The sequence below is a fragment of the Melospiza melodia genome, chromosome 20 (genome assembly GCF_035770615.1).
Source record: "Melospiza melodia melodia isolate bMelMel2 chromosome 20, bMelMel2.pri, whole genome shotgun sequence".
Lineage (NCBI taxonomy): Eukaryota > Metazoa > Chordata > Aves > Passeriformes > Passerellidae > Melospiza > Melospiza melodia.
In genome coordinates, this window is record NC_086213.1 from 12,948,032 (window position 1) to 12,961,314 (window position 13,283).

Consider the following 13,283-nt stretch of genomic DNA (forward strand, 5'->3'; position numbering starts at 1 on the left):
GATGAAGGATCCAACATGAAGACAGATTTCTCTGCATTTAGTTGGTTTCCACAAACTCACCCCTATCAAGGGGTTCAATTCTCCTGTCATGGGTCCCACACTGAGTCCCCTGGTAAGTACAAGGTGCAGAAAAAGTAAGGTTCAGGCCCAATTTGTGTCCACATAAAAGGACATAAGGCTCTGGATGGAAAAAAGCTGGTCACATCACACAGCCAGGGGTGGAAAATCACAGCCCAGCATGACACAGGGACAGGGACAGGTGCTGCAGGCAAGGCAGGGAGTGCTGGAAGGACAGCAGAAGGAGGCAACTGCAAACCAAGGCTGTGCTTCCTTTTGGCAGGACACAACACATTCCTTCAGTGGGTCAGAAATTGCTCAGAGGGGACATCACTTCCCCAGGGCACAAATCCCCTGTCCCCAGCCTGCCTCACATCTTCTCAGGCACCCTTGGATTCAACCTCATCTACCTTCCTTCCCCCTTTTCTTATCCTCCTGCCCAGTGTCAGCCTCTGCCTCTTCCTCCAGACAGAACACACTCATCCCATCCAGGCTGCTGCAGGAGCAGGGGAAGCACAAAAAGGCAGCAGAGTGCCCAGGAGAGCTGGAAGTGAGGATGCTGAGGGACAGAGCAGCAGGTCCCTCCCCATCCTCTATGACACTGCATCCCCCTGGCTGCCTGCCAGGCCCCACAGCTCCCAGCATCACCGGCACACACAGCTCAGGGCTGCACAGCCTCCCCCGGGCTCTGCCCACAGCAGGGACTCAGGACACTTCCCTAGATTTTGAAATAGTTCTATGCAAAACACTCCCAAGGATGACTTGCAGAGGAGCATTCTCCCAAAATTTTCCTTCTGTCCAGCAGTTTGGATTGAAAGCCTTCAGGTTTGGAGAAACAAAGGGCTGCACGACAATGCTGGCAGAACACAGGGGGAAATTACCCAATGCCTCCAGCATTTTCCTGGACAGGGTGGTTCAGCTCTTTGTCTCCATGAGCACTGCATTCCCTGACAAGGTTTAAAACCCATTTCTCTCCTTACATTCCCTACCTGCCAGCTCACAGACGTTGCTCCTCTCTGGTGACGCAGGAGCAGGGATTCATTTTCCTGTGAACACCATTCTGGAGGCAATTTCCCCTCACCTACCCAGAGAATTAATGACCACATGGGCATCTCATCAGCCCTGTAAAATCCTCCAGGAAAGCAAAATGAATGGAGCCTCAGCCCTGGGGCAAAGCAAACCCTAAGCTCTGCCAAGGATTGCATTTCTTCTCTGCTGTTCTGGTTAATTCAGAGAAAAACTCTCCCTCTGCAAGAGCCTGTGGGGGAGTGTGTGACCTAAAACAGGAGGCAAAGCTCTCGGGATACAGATGTTCCCCCTCAGCACAGCAGCACAAACTCACATGGCAATTAATGCCTCTCTGAGCATAAACTCCTCTGTTCAAGCTTTTGATCCCAGAGAGACCTGGCCACAGCTCCCTTGGAGCTGCAGTGGGCAGGCAGGAGCTGCTGGGCTCTCTCCTGAGGAAATCAGGTATTCCACAGAGGGACAAGACAGCACTGGAGCAGCCTACCCAGCCCAGCACTGGGCTCTGCTAATCCCAAAGAGAGGCTTCAGGAAGGAAATCAACCTGGAGAATGGCAATGAATTCACTGGGAGCCAATTTCCTGACAGGAGACAATTAAGGTATTCAAATCACCCAGAGTTTACCACAATTTCTGATAAAGATATTGCATGTTTATACAGAGCTGGTGTCACTGCAATCTCAGTGTAACTGCTGTGACCCTGAGGTATAAACCCAGAGAGACTGAAAGCGTATTTCAGTCTGGTAAGTGAACAGTCTCAGATCCAAACTCATTTATTCCTTCTCTTCTTCTCAGCAATTCGTTGCTCTTGAAGCAAAACCTGACTATTGTTAAGTTTTAGTATCACTCCAAAGAAACATTTGGTGAAGTCAAAAAGACCATTTCTGATAAAGGAAAAAACCACATAAGTGCTGAGCAATGTACTACTGGAGGAAAATAGGATGAAGCAGAATTGCGCAGTCAGGCTAAAGGCTGACACCCTGTCAAGCAAAACACTCCAGCCACTAATTTTGTGGTGAGAGCTCACATGTGAGATACATTTCTAGAATTCACACAAGAGATGTGGATGGAGCTGGACACACACAGTGAACCCCCAAGCAGCACTGCAAAGGTGACAGCGTAAGGGAGTAGCAGGTACACACATAGACACATTCATAAAAAACAATCTCTTCTTCACTTTTCCTTGTTAAAGCCACCACAGGTAACTGCTTCCCCTTCCACACTGTTTATTGGGGAGTTCTGCATCTCAATCCTATTGGCAATGCAAAACAAATCCAAAGCTCAGAGGACAAACAAAGGTAGAAACTACAATTTGATGGCAGTAAATGAGGCTATACTACTTTTTATTTCAATACAAATAAAATCAACAAGGTTAAGATTTTTTTTTCTTTGAGGAAAAAAACACACCTAAGATTTAAATTAAAAATTATATTAATTGCACCTCCTGTGCTGCCATTTTCCCTTTTAATTTATTTATTTGAAATATTCTAAGCAGGAAAGGATGCTGACTAAACAGAAAAAGGCAAGGAGTGTGAGCTTCCTTTCAAAAGAAGTTTATTACCAATGCACACATCTATGCAATTTAAGCCAAGCATGTCCTGTGACTGCCAAGCCCTTCTCAAAGAGCTCCTGCAGCCATTCTCCAGCCTCCATTTCACCACATTTTTCCCAAGCATTTATTCAAGTGGAACCCAAGGTAAGGTTGATCTCCTCTCACCAACAGCAAGTTAGTATCCCTCACATAAATTACAATTCTCCCTAGTAACATCTAAATGTTTTTTTCTTTTTATAACCCAGAAGAAAAAGAACAGCCATCCAGCTGAAATGTCAGAACCTACCTTCTGTAAAAAATCTTTCTAGATGCTTCTGAATGCAGGAGGGAGCACAAACAGCATTGCTGAAAAAGGATGTCACTGTTGGTCCACATGTGTCAACATCCTAGAAAAAGACAGAACACAGTTGCTGAACTGCCATGCCCATGGGAAATCAAGAGCAAGAATAAAGCTGCATTATTTTTCCAGTTACACCATGCTAATGGCTCCTATGCAAACAACATACAGCTACAACATTTTATAATTGCACATCAGAGTTTCTCTGCAGACATCCCTCCGGTATGTCAGAAATTCAATACGTGATAGTAGGCGGCAATGAGCACCTCAGGGATTTCAAGTGTGTTCCAAACCATGAGTCATCGTCATCTCTAACTCATGGAAATTAAGAAGGGAAAAAAAAGAGAGAAGAAAAAACACACACGTTGCACTGACCACTCTCACGTGCTCCCTCTGTACAACACTTCTCCTCAAAGCTTCTCCCTTCTGAGCTTGGAGCTCTGTGACTGCCACAGAGGAGACACCACAGGCAAAGCCAGCACATCACAGATCCTTCAGGGAGCCCCCACAGCCTGGGCAGGCTCCCATGTCTGAGGGTGGGAGCAGAGCTGGAGCTGCCCCTGTAACCCCACAAATCCTTCCGCAACTGGAGGAGCAAGGAGCCAGCAGCTCCCACAGGGCACAAGGGCAGGGCTGGTGAAGCAGCAGCACCCAGGAGGGCAAACCCAGGGGGGAAAGCCCAGGCACCCCATTTCCACTCCTATTCCAGGCACCTGCTCTCCCCAAGGCTGATTTTTGTCAGGAGGGCTGAGGGCACAAGGAACCTGTAACGCTGCTTGCAGAGCAAGTTACTGCTCTGCTCAACATTCCAGGCAGCCCCTCTGCCTTTCTAGAGATTCATTTGGGCAGTCTCATCATCACCTCCAACCACTGCAAACTGGTTTTAATGCTGGGTTTTTTAAAATATGGTTTTAATGCTGCTTTTAAGGAGCTGGGTTGCACTTTAGGGCACACACATGTGCTCTCCACTCCCCTGTCTACTGATGATCTCCCCAGGTATATCCAGGCTCCTTTAGGTCTTCTTTAATGTTTTGTTTCTCTGTCCTCCAAGCAGCAGCCAGAGCAGAGCCAGGGCTCTCCCAGCACTACCAGGGGGATGGAGCAGGGAACGTTGTTGTTCCCACATGCTCACATTGAAACTGCCTCTGTCTCACTGAACTCCCGTTATCCCTTTCCCTTCAGGTCACAAAGGGCACAGTTGTCCTTCCCTGTTCTCTCTCCCAGCAGCAGGGGCTGTGTTTGCACCAGAACATGCAAAGTCTGGGTCCACAACCACACAAATAAAGCACATTTCCTTGACTGGGACTTGGATCCAAGCCTCAACACCAGCACCTGCTACCAAAGTGTTACACAAAAAAATAAATAAAACATCAATACACTCTGTTTCCTTCCCTACAGAAACTGAAATGTTTGGAAAAAACATCAATACCTTTAGCTGCAGTTAACATAAATTTATGTCTTGCCAACAGCTTAAAAAAAAACCCAGTAACTGATCTTCACTCTTGTAACTTCTTGCACAGCAATTTAAAAAATATAATAGTGCTTGCACAGGTCAGATTCATCCTGGAGGAAGAGCAAATGTGAGTAACGTTTCAGGACCATTAATCTCAGAAATCTCACCAGGAGCAAGCAGCCAGACAGCTTAAAAATATATTTAGTCCACAAATGCTTATTAACGTCATTTGCTGATTCACAGCTGAGGCACAGTGAGCCCAAATGGCACTTCTGCTTTCCCAGGCTGGGTGGCAATAATAATAATAATAATAATAATAATAATAATAATAATAATAATAATAATAATAATAATAATAATAATAGAAAGTGTTGGGCATCAAGTTGCTTCACCTATCTCAAAACCACGATGCATCTTTTAGATTTGATCTGTAATAACTGGGAACCACAGGTCCAGTCTGTGGCCCTGTGGTTTAGGATCTGATCAGAATTTATCTGAAACTGAATGTTAAGTTTTCTTTTCTTTCATTGACTATTGATCTTGCTGCCAACATTAATACAGTCAAGATCAGAAGATAAATTAATTAATTCTTCAGGCTTTCAACAAAATAAACACTGAAAATCACCACTACTTTTAAAATTACATCTTCTTTATAACTGAAGAAAAAATATTTGATGATTTGATAACTGTGCCAGTATTTGGTGTGCACTTTGGGGCAGAATTAACACACTAAATTCTTAATGAATGCTTTAAGTAAAAGTTCTTTTCAAAAAGCAAATGTAAAGTGTTTCTTCCCCTATTGTTATATACAATATGACGATGCAAAGCTCAAAGGACTTTCTCTCTAAAGCAACCATTCAAATCCCTATGATGGAAATATATTTAAATACAACATTTTAATCTTGCTTTGCCTTTGAATTTTAAATGCCTTTTTATGAAAGCAAGTATTTCATTAGTCCTTTTAGCCATTCTACCATTATGATTTGCAAGTAAACAAGAATCCTCACACTACCTTTCTCTTTTAAAAGGATTCATTATAGCTGTGTAGTTTTTAACTCAATACACATCTAGTCTGATTGAGCCTTACCAATTATACACTAATTAATTCCTCAAGAATATACAGAATATATCTGAATTTTTACAGGTTACACAATAATTCATCCCTCAAGCACATTGGGATTTGTCCATATCCATTCCTTCCCCATTTCCCACAAGCAAGACAAGTCTCTCTAGGAGCTGGATATGCCAGGCACCATCCTCCCAGAAGAACCATCCACTACAACCCACACTTTGGTAAATAAATTGTAAAAAATTGAGTCAGAGCAGGGCCCTGCTCTCTCTGTCTGCCTTTGCTGAGCCGGGAACAGTTCTCAGAATTAGCAGGGCTTGGACACAGAGCTTGAAAGGGTTTCAGAGTTTGGGTGAGACCAAACTCAAACCTGCAAACCCGGAGGGGCAGCCACAAAGCCTCCTCTAGGTAAGAAAAATGAATCTTCCTACCTCCATTACTCATTTTTGCTCTGAGGCTGGGTTTTTTTCCCTCTATTGTACATTAGGGAAGGATGACAAAAGTTGTTCTTTTCCGTGACAGTAAGTCTGTACCAAACAGAAAAACTGATTTCTCTGCACCCTTGTTAATGGTACTGCAATCAAAAGTGATTAAAAGCAAAAACATTTCTGTACAAGAGAAACTGAAAGTATTGCCTATGGGAAAACAGAAACACTGGCATTTTCTCTGCAGCAAACACTAAAAGTAATAGATAATTAATGCAGCCTAGGACATTATGACATCTATGAAACTTGTTTTCTGGAATAATCATAAACAATTCACCTTGACTGGATTCCCAAGTCATCACTTTTTAAAGCCACTGCAGTTCGCAGAGGCCTCGCTGATGCTATTCTTAATTTACTTATTTTTAGGTGTGAGAACAGATTACCAAGGCAAAATTTAAAAATTGTCAGGTTTTCATCCTCTTCTATAATCATTAACCCTGTCTGCATTTCAGAACCATGCTGTGCTAAATGGAAATCAATTACACAGTTAAAACTGCTTCTGCTTTAAAATTAAACTTCTGAAGTGTGGGAGGATTCAGCATTGTTAAACAAGGGGCACATTTGTCCAAACCACCAGGAAAAAGCAACGCAACAAAAGCACAGAAATGTGAGTTAATGCAAGAGCTCCCAAAAGGCGGCAACAACATTTTTATTTCGGGTGATTTGCAAAAAGGAACATTACAAACTCCCTCCCTTCCTCGAAAGGCTTTCAGGGAAGCATCTGGGCACTGGAGCAGCCCAGAACCGAATCAAAGACCACCTCTGGCTCTGGGGCAGCACAACAGCTCAGCAGCACCCGAGGCACAGGAAAACCGAGCACAGCTATTAATAGACAGATTCACATGTAAATATCTCTTGCAGAGAGGCAGAGGTGCCACACTGCTCGTTTTTAGCACCAATGTTGAAAACACCACGCTGCACTAACAGAACTGGCATTTACCTTTCCATGGAGGACGATTAATTAATTAATTATAAGATGCTTTCTGCTGAACTGATGTGCTGCACTTCACTTTCCAGTCCTTCCACGAGGCACCATCGCTGCCACCACTAAATCCCTTTATACTGTGGGACAGGCAGAGCTCCCTCCTCACCATTACCTGGACAAACACACCTGGTGACAGCCCCACACCACAACTCACCTGCCTCGAGGAGCAGAGCCCGGCCAAGCACAGGCACCAAAAAAGCTTCTGCAGAGTCAGAGGCACTGGGAGCACCGTCTTGCAGGCAGAAATGAACCAACACAACTGCTCCTCATGCTGGGCTAGCTCAGCCTCCTGCTCTTGCCCAATCTGCATGAATAAATTCTAAGCCCTAGCGAGTGTCAGCTGTGGTCAAACACCACATGCCCATGGTTTGGGAGCATCAGTTTCAGACCACAGAGAGTCTCCAGAGCCCTTTATCCTCAGGAAAGGTGGTTTCTGTTCTCCTACCGGCCACCCTAAAGCACTAAAGGGATACAAGTGAGCAACTAAAAATCAACAAACCACAGGGAAATAAATTCAAAATCCTAAGAACTCTGATGGGAGGAACAGGCTCCAGGAAGTGCCAGGAAATTAATCAACATGCAAGAGAAAGGCAGCCGTTAAGTGGAAAATACAAGCAGCTTGGAAAGGCACCGAGACCATTTTTCCCTCTCTGATGTTTGTAGCATCTGGGCCCTCCAAGTGCCCCGGGGTTACATTCCCGAAGGAGCACAAGGTCCTGGCTGCACTGTAAGCAGCCAGACCCAAGGGAAAGGGAGGGAAAACAAACAGCAAAAAGCTTCCAGAAGCTGCCTGGGCTCTGGACCCTGCTGTAGCTATAATGAGCTTTTCATTTGCCAAGAGCCCTCTCCCTCCCTCCTTAGAAGTCATTAGGCCTTTCCTAAAAGTCTTTATTCCCTTATATGAAATGGGAAATGTTACAACCCATTGCTCTGATCAACTGCAAGAAAAAAATATCTCAAAAAACTCAAACCCTACATTGTATATGCACCATTATAAGATTTTCAGGAACCTCACACCAGTCTATGTAAAACAGGAAGAGTCACATTTAATATCACACAAAGGTGGCAACCTGCTCCTTCCCAAACCTCGCTCCTGCCTCCAGGCTGGACCCCAGGAACCACCACCAGCAGCCCCTGCTGGGATTCCTGTGGGGTGGGCAGATCCTAAAAAGCAGCTTTCAAAAGAGTCCATTTAGTGTCAAGCTTCAGACTCCCCTCTGAGAGCAGTAAAACTGATGGGATATTTTTATTTTTTTTTTAAGAAGGGAGGAAAAAAAGAAGCCGCCTCTGGGTGGGTTCAGCACCTGTGTATGCCAAAGGCACCTCATGCTTTATTCATGAGAATGCTATCACCCCGTGAAGGTTTCTAAGTGACTCAGCCAGACAGGGTCTCTACAACCAGCTTTCAGGAGAATCTTTTATGAAAAAAAATTACTTTAATTCAGCTGTTTGATTAATATTATTTTCCAGTCATTTCTAGCCAGGTATATTTCAAGCAGAGAACTCTATGTCAGCTTCCACCTTGCCCCTTCCCATATAACTGTAGCAATTAGCACAGAAAAATTAGTCAATTATGCAGTATTTCACCTTAAATAAAGCAGCTCAAGAAATAAAACACCATTTAATTGGTAGCTGACAGCCAGGAAGGAACACAGTGGCTCAGCAACGTGCTTAAAGAGCGTCTGAAATCCATTCCTGGCCCTTGATGGAAGCCTGTCCTTGTCAATGAAATCCACAATCCATAATAACGCTCAGTATTGTGCTTTCATCCTCTGTTTTATCAGAGCTCATCTGCTGATCAATGAGGAGTCCCACAGAATAACACTCTGAATTTCAATGTCAACACAGCAGTACTGTGGTAATGATCGAAAATATTTACATATTGCCTCATTGATCGTGGGGTGTTCTCTTCCAACCATCTGGCTACTGGGCATTCATCTTTTTTATTATTTTAGTTTATTTTTTAGGCCTTTACAACTATTTCAAGCAGGTTATCTTGACAGTTAACTTCCAGCACTCCACCTGAATCAGGTTTTCCTGTTATTTTTAACCCAGAACATCAGCAACACCATTAATCAATTTCATCCCATCTCGGCGAACACAAAAATAATTTTCTGAACAAGGACAAACCCCCAAAACCCCAGCAAACACCTGCTCCATGATGTGCCAATTCAGCTACAAGGTCTCGTTTTTAATGTGACTCAAGGGTGTCACCATCTCAACAACAGATGAGTCAAATGGAAATCTGTCCCCGGCTCCGCTCCCGCTGCCAGCCTCGAACAAAGAAAGGCTGCCAGGGTTGTTTTTGCCACCTCCAGATGGAATTTCCCTTGATCCTGCAGAGCAGAGCCCTGGGCACGCAGCAAGGCCTGGGGTGATGCTCCCTCAGGAGCTGCTCAGGTTTTCTGAGCCTGGTGGCTCAGAGCAGGGGCTGCAGGAATAAAAACCAGCACCAGCCTGGTGATGCATTTGCTGCCCCTCCACCCCCCTGCAGGTCCTGAGCCCCACCTGGAGTCAGAAACTGCGGGGAGAAATTGGGATTTAGCCTCAAGAAAACCAAACAAAAGCAAAAAGCATCTCCCTGCAAGGTGCTCTGAGCACTAAGGTGCTGCACTCCCCAGCACAGCACAACCAGTTTCTACTCAACTCCCATCTTGCTGAGCCCAGGTTTCCATGTAAAAATGAATTTTTAAAAAGCTTGGAAAAGCTTATCCATGTGCATTCTCCTAGGAAGCTTAGAGCAAGTTAAAATAAAATATGCAGGGAAGACTAAGATCTACAAGATCTACAAGGCTGCTGCAAGAGACCTCAGCAGGGAACTTGCTGAGAATATTAAAAAGGAGGTTCTCAAACAGTTGTCAAACTGATTTCAAGGAGGTTTTTAGTGGCTCCAAATCTGTTTATAATCAGAAGCTGACACTCATGGCTGCTGCTACCATAAACTTGATTTAGGAAAAATGGGAGGTCTGAAAGCCAAATTATACTCAGTCTTTAAACCAGGAATTACAATCCTCACTCTGCCTGGTTTAGCTGATGATTTTGGTAACAACATCTAAGACAAAGCATCACCTCTTTTTTTTTCCAGTTCTAGTTTGATAACAAGGAATACAACACAAGTTCTATCAGCAAAATGACATTCAGACAACAAAAGACAGAGCAGGGAGGGGGAAAGTGCTCTGACATATCTGCCTTTGATAATACAGATGCTCCATTAGACAGTGAAATAAATCTCCCCTTTATGTCAAACTCCTTTTGCTGCTGGGGCACCTGTACAAGGGAGCAGGCAGGAGGACAGAAAGGTCTTTCCTCTCCATCCTCTCTGCCCAGGTGTTTGGCAGACATGAGGCAGAAGATCTGACCTAAAGATACCCAAGGCAAGGCAAACCATCTCTCCCTGCTCTAAACAAAAGGATAAATGGGCAACACACAGAAGCTGAACAAAAAAGTTTAATCCTTCAAGCAGGCTTGTCCAAATATGCTTTTTTTCCTCACAGTGACAGTGTGCTAGATGAAGGTGCCCTTCTGAAAAACTTATTTATAGGTATTAAATATAAGCAAAAGAGAGCATTGAAATTGTTCTAGTCTCAACAGAAACAGTTGTGCCCAGGCTAAACACATTTTTGAGGATATCTGATGGAAGATGTTTACTGTTTGTTGAAGGTAACACAAGGAACAATGTTTTACAAGCCAGAGACAGGTTAGACAAACAAAGAGTCCCGTGAGTCTGGATAAATGATCCTTAAAAACAAGAGAGGGAGAACCAAACAGGCTGTGTGTTCTCCATCAGTTCACTTTGGTGGATCAGAAGCCTAAAAACCCCATGTCAAGCCTGCTCAAGAAATTAACAGGGAAACAAGGAAAGCAAAATAAAACCAGAGACAGAAATCTCAGGAATTTTAGTGTCTCTTCTGCTGAAATGTGCCTGCAACATTTCCTGTGTCTGCTCCTGGTTTACCCTTCTTTAAGACAGAAGTGATTCTCCACCTTTGCTTGTGAAGAGCACAGAGGATGTCACTGAGGAGACGGGATGGCAGAGAAAAACCAAGCAAGAGGCCTTCCTCCCCCTCCTGCTCTTTTCCACCAAATATCTTGAGTTATTTACATCCTCCTGGCCCAGACTCCCCCTCCAGTTTCACAGCTTGCAGTTTGCTCTGCATTCCGGTGGAGACAACATGTATCCAGCTTCAGCACGTTTAGGCTGGAACACCCTCTGAACGTGGGGCCAGGTCACAGAGCCCACAGAGGGAAGGATTTCCAGATGCAGACACGGGACAGAAAACAAGAGCCAGAAACACGAGGCTCCATCTCTCCACCACCCTGGAGAAATCAACCTGCTCTGTGGAGGAGACAACTTAAACAGCTTGGCAACGCCTACAGCTGGTGCTCAACCCCAGATCCAGTGAAAAGATGTAAATATTTAGATTTCAATTTCATCTCATATGATAAATATAAAATCTCTATTTCCTTCTTTAAAAAAAAAAAAAAAGGCAGCATTAAAATAGGTAAGCCACCCACATAGAGAAAGTGATTCTACCATGTTTGTACCTTTAGAAGGTTATTTAAGTTATGGTATTGATCTTGAAACAAATTACAAGTGAAATTATTCCCAGTGAATTGTCCTCTGATGTGTACAAAACATAATTACACCATGTTTATACACAAATGCATATGTGAAATTGTTTTTCTGTTTCTTTCAAACAGGTAGTAACTGATGGCAGCCCATTATTTTTTTTTTGCCTCTCCAGAAATGCCCACAGCCCTCCAGGTTTTGCTATGGATAACTCTGACTCCAACCCAAACCATCTGAAAAGAGACACAAAATGATCCAAACCCAACTCCTTATGAATACCTGCTCAAAACACAGCTGAAGGTAAACTGGTGAACCAGAAAAACCTGAAATCCTCCCATAACCTTCTAAAGCACATAATGGAATTAAGGCCCCTCTACACATCCAGAGTTAAGTCATGCAAATACCAAACTTCTTTGGAGCCAGAGATAAGGAGGCCTCGCCCTCAGTGCCCAGATACCTCAGTGCTGATGTGATTACACACTCCCACCCTCCAAATTGGTTATCGTGCCATTAAAATGCCTTCCCAGGTCACTGCTCTGAGGGTTAAGCCTGAATTAGTATCCTGAAGCTCCCTGATCGTTATGTAAGTGCCAGCAATCCAAACAAATCAGAGTCAGCTTCCCTGTCCACTACAGGAATCCCTGTCCAATGGTGAATTACAAATCTTTCAGCATTTCATTCACTATTTTCCTCCCCAAGTCCTCACCAGCCGTGCCTTCCCAGCTCACAGCAAACCACCTCTGTTCCACTATTGGATTTTCTAGATCTCGGTTTCTTCCCCCCACCATGATGAGACCACAGAAACTGCTGGAAAATCCCTCAGTAGAAATGCCAGCATCTGGTTCTCCTACTGGAGACTGAGCTGTTTAAAGAAAGCCATGAAGGGCAAATCACTTTTCCTCATCACACCAAGGGACTCCCTCCAATTCACCTCATCCCACCTGATTTCCTGCCAAGGAGATTTTAAGGTTTGTGCCCACACCTCAGCACTCACCAAGCTCAGCTGTCCACAGGCAAAGCCAGGACTGTAAAAGCTGTGCAGAGCCCTCGCTATCCAAGGTACTCACTGCTCAGCCTTGTGTTATTTCTGCAGGAAAACAGCTTGAGGTCCACAGGGGTGCAGACTTCTGGATGTTGTAGGTCTTCAAATCTGTCTGAGCAAGATTTTCTGGAGGCTGTTTAGAGCCAGAAAAAAAAAAAAAAAAATCTATTTTGGAGTTCTCAGGCACTACCTGGGTCAGGAGAAGCCAAAATCAGCCTGTGCTGCTGCTGGGAGATGGAGACTGCCACGGGTGCCCCTGCTCCTATCAGCACTCCTTCCTCAGCCAGGTGTGTGCTTGTCCCTGCCCTTGGTGGCACCCTGGGCACACTCAGGGCGCTGGCATGTGTGTCCCTGCCCGGTGCCAGGTCCGAGGCTGCCGGGACAATGCCCTTGGGACAAGGACAATGCCCTTGGGACAATGAGGCCACGACAATGCCCTGGGACAATGCCCCGGGACTGCCAGGCCCCCACCCTGCACTGCCCCAGCCACTGCAGCCCAGGGTCCCGCTCATCCCCCTCAGCCCCCCTGGCACAGCCAGCCCAGGGCAGGCAGGTGCTGCTTTCCCTCCTGGACGGCCTCTCCCTGCACAGCCAGCACCTCCTCAGCTGTGGCCAAGCTCCCCAGGGCAGGTTTTAGCCCTGTGCCAGCTGGATTTCTTCCCTGCACTCGGGTTTGCCCAAAAACTCCACTTGCCTGAGCCACCTCTC

The 13,283-nt window shown here is 45.0% G+C and overlaps 1 protein-coding gene across 11 annotated transcripts in view; it reads right to left on the reverse strand.

The window, feature by feature from the left end:
* PITPNM2 (phosphatidylinositol transfer protein membrane associated 2) overlaps window positions 1-13,283 on the reverse strand; it is a 123,694-nt gene that overhangs the window by 106,180 nt on the left and 4,231 nt on the right. For 8 of the 11 annotated variants that reach the window (XM_063173132.1, XM_063173133.1, XM_063173131.1 and 5 more), the window contains exons 2-3: window positions 12,528-12,708; window positions 2,921-3,020 (exon numbers count right to left, since the gene is read on the reverse strand). The gene's annotated coding sequence lies outside the window, so the exon portion shown is untranslated. The remainder of the gene's footprint in view (window positions 1-2,920; window positions 3,021-12,527; window positions 12,709-13,283) is intronic. The other 3 variants (XM_063173129.1, XM_063173128.1, XM_063173127.1) reach the window with 2 other exon arrangements.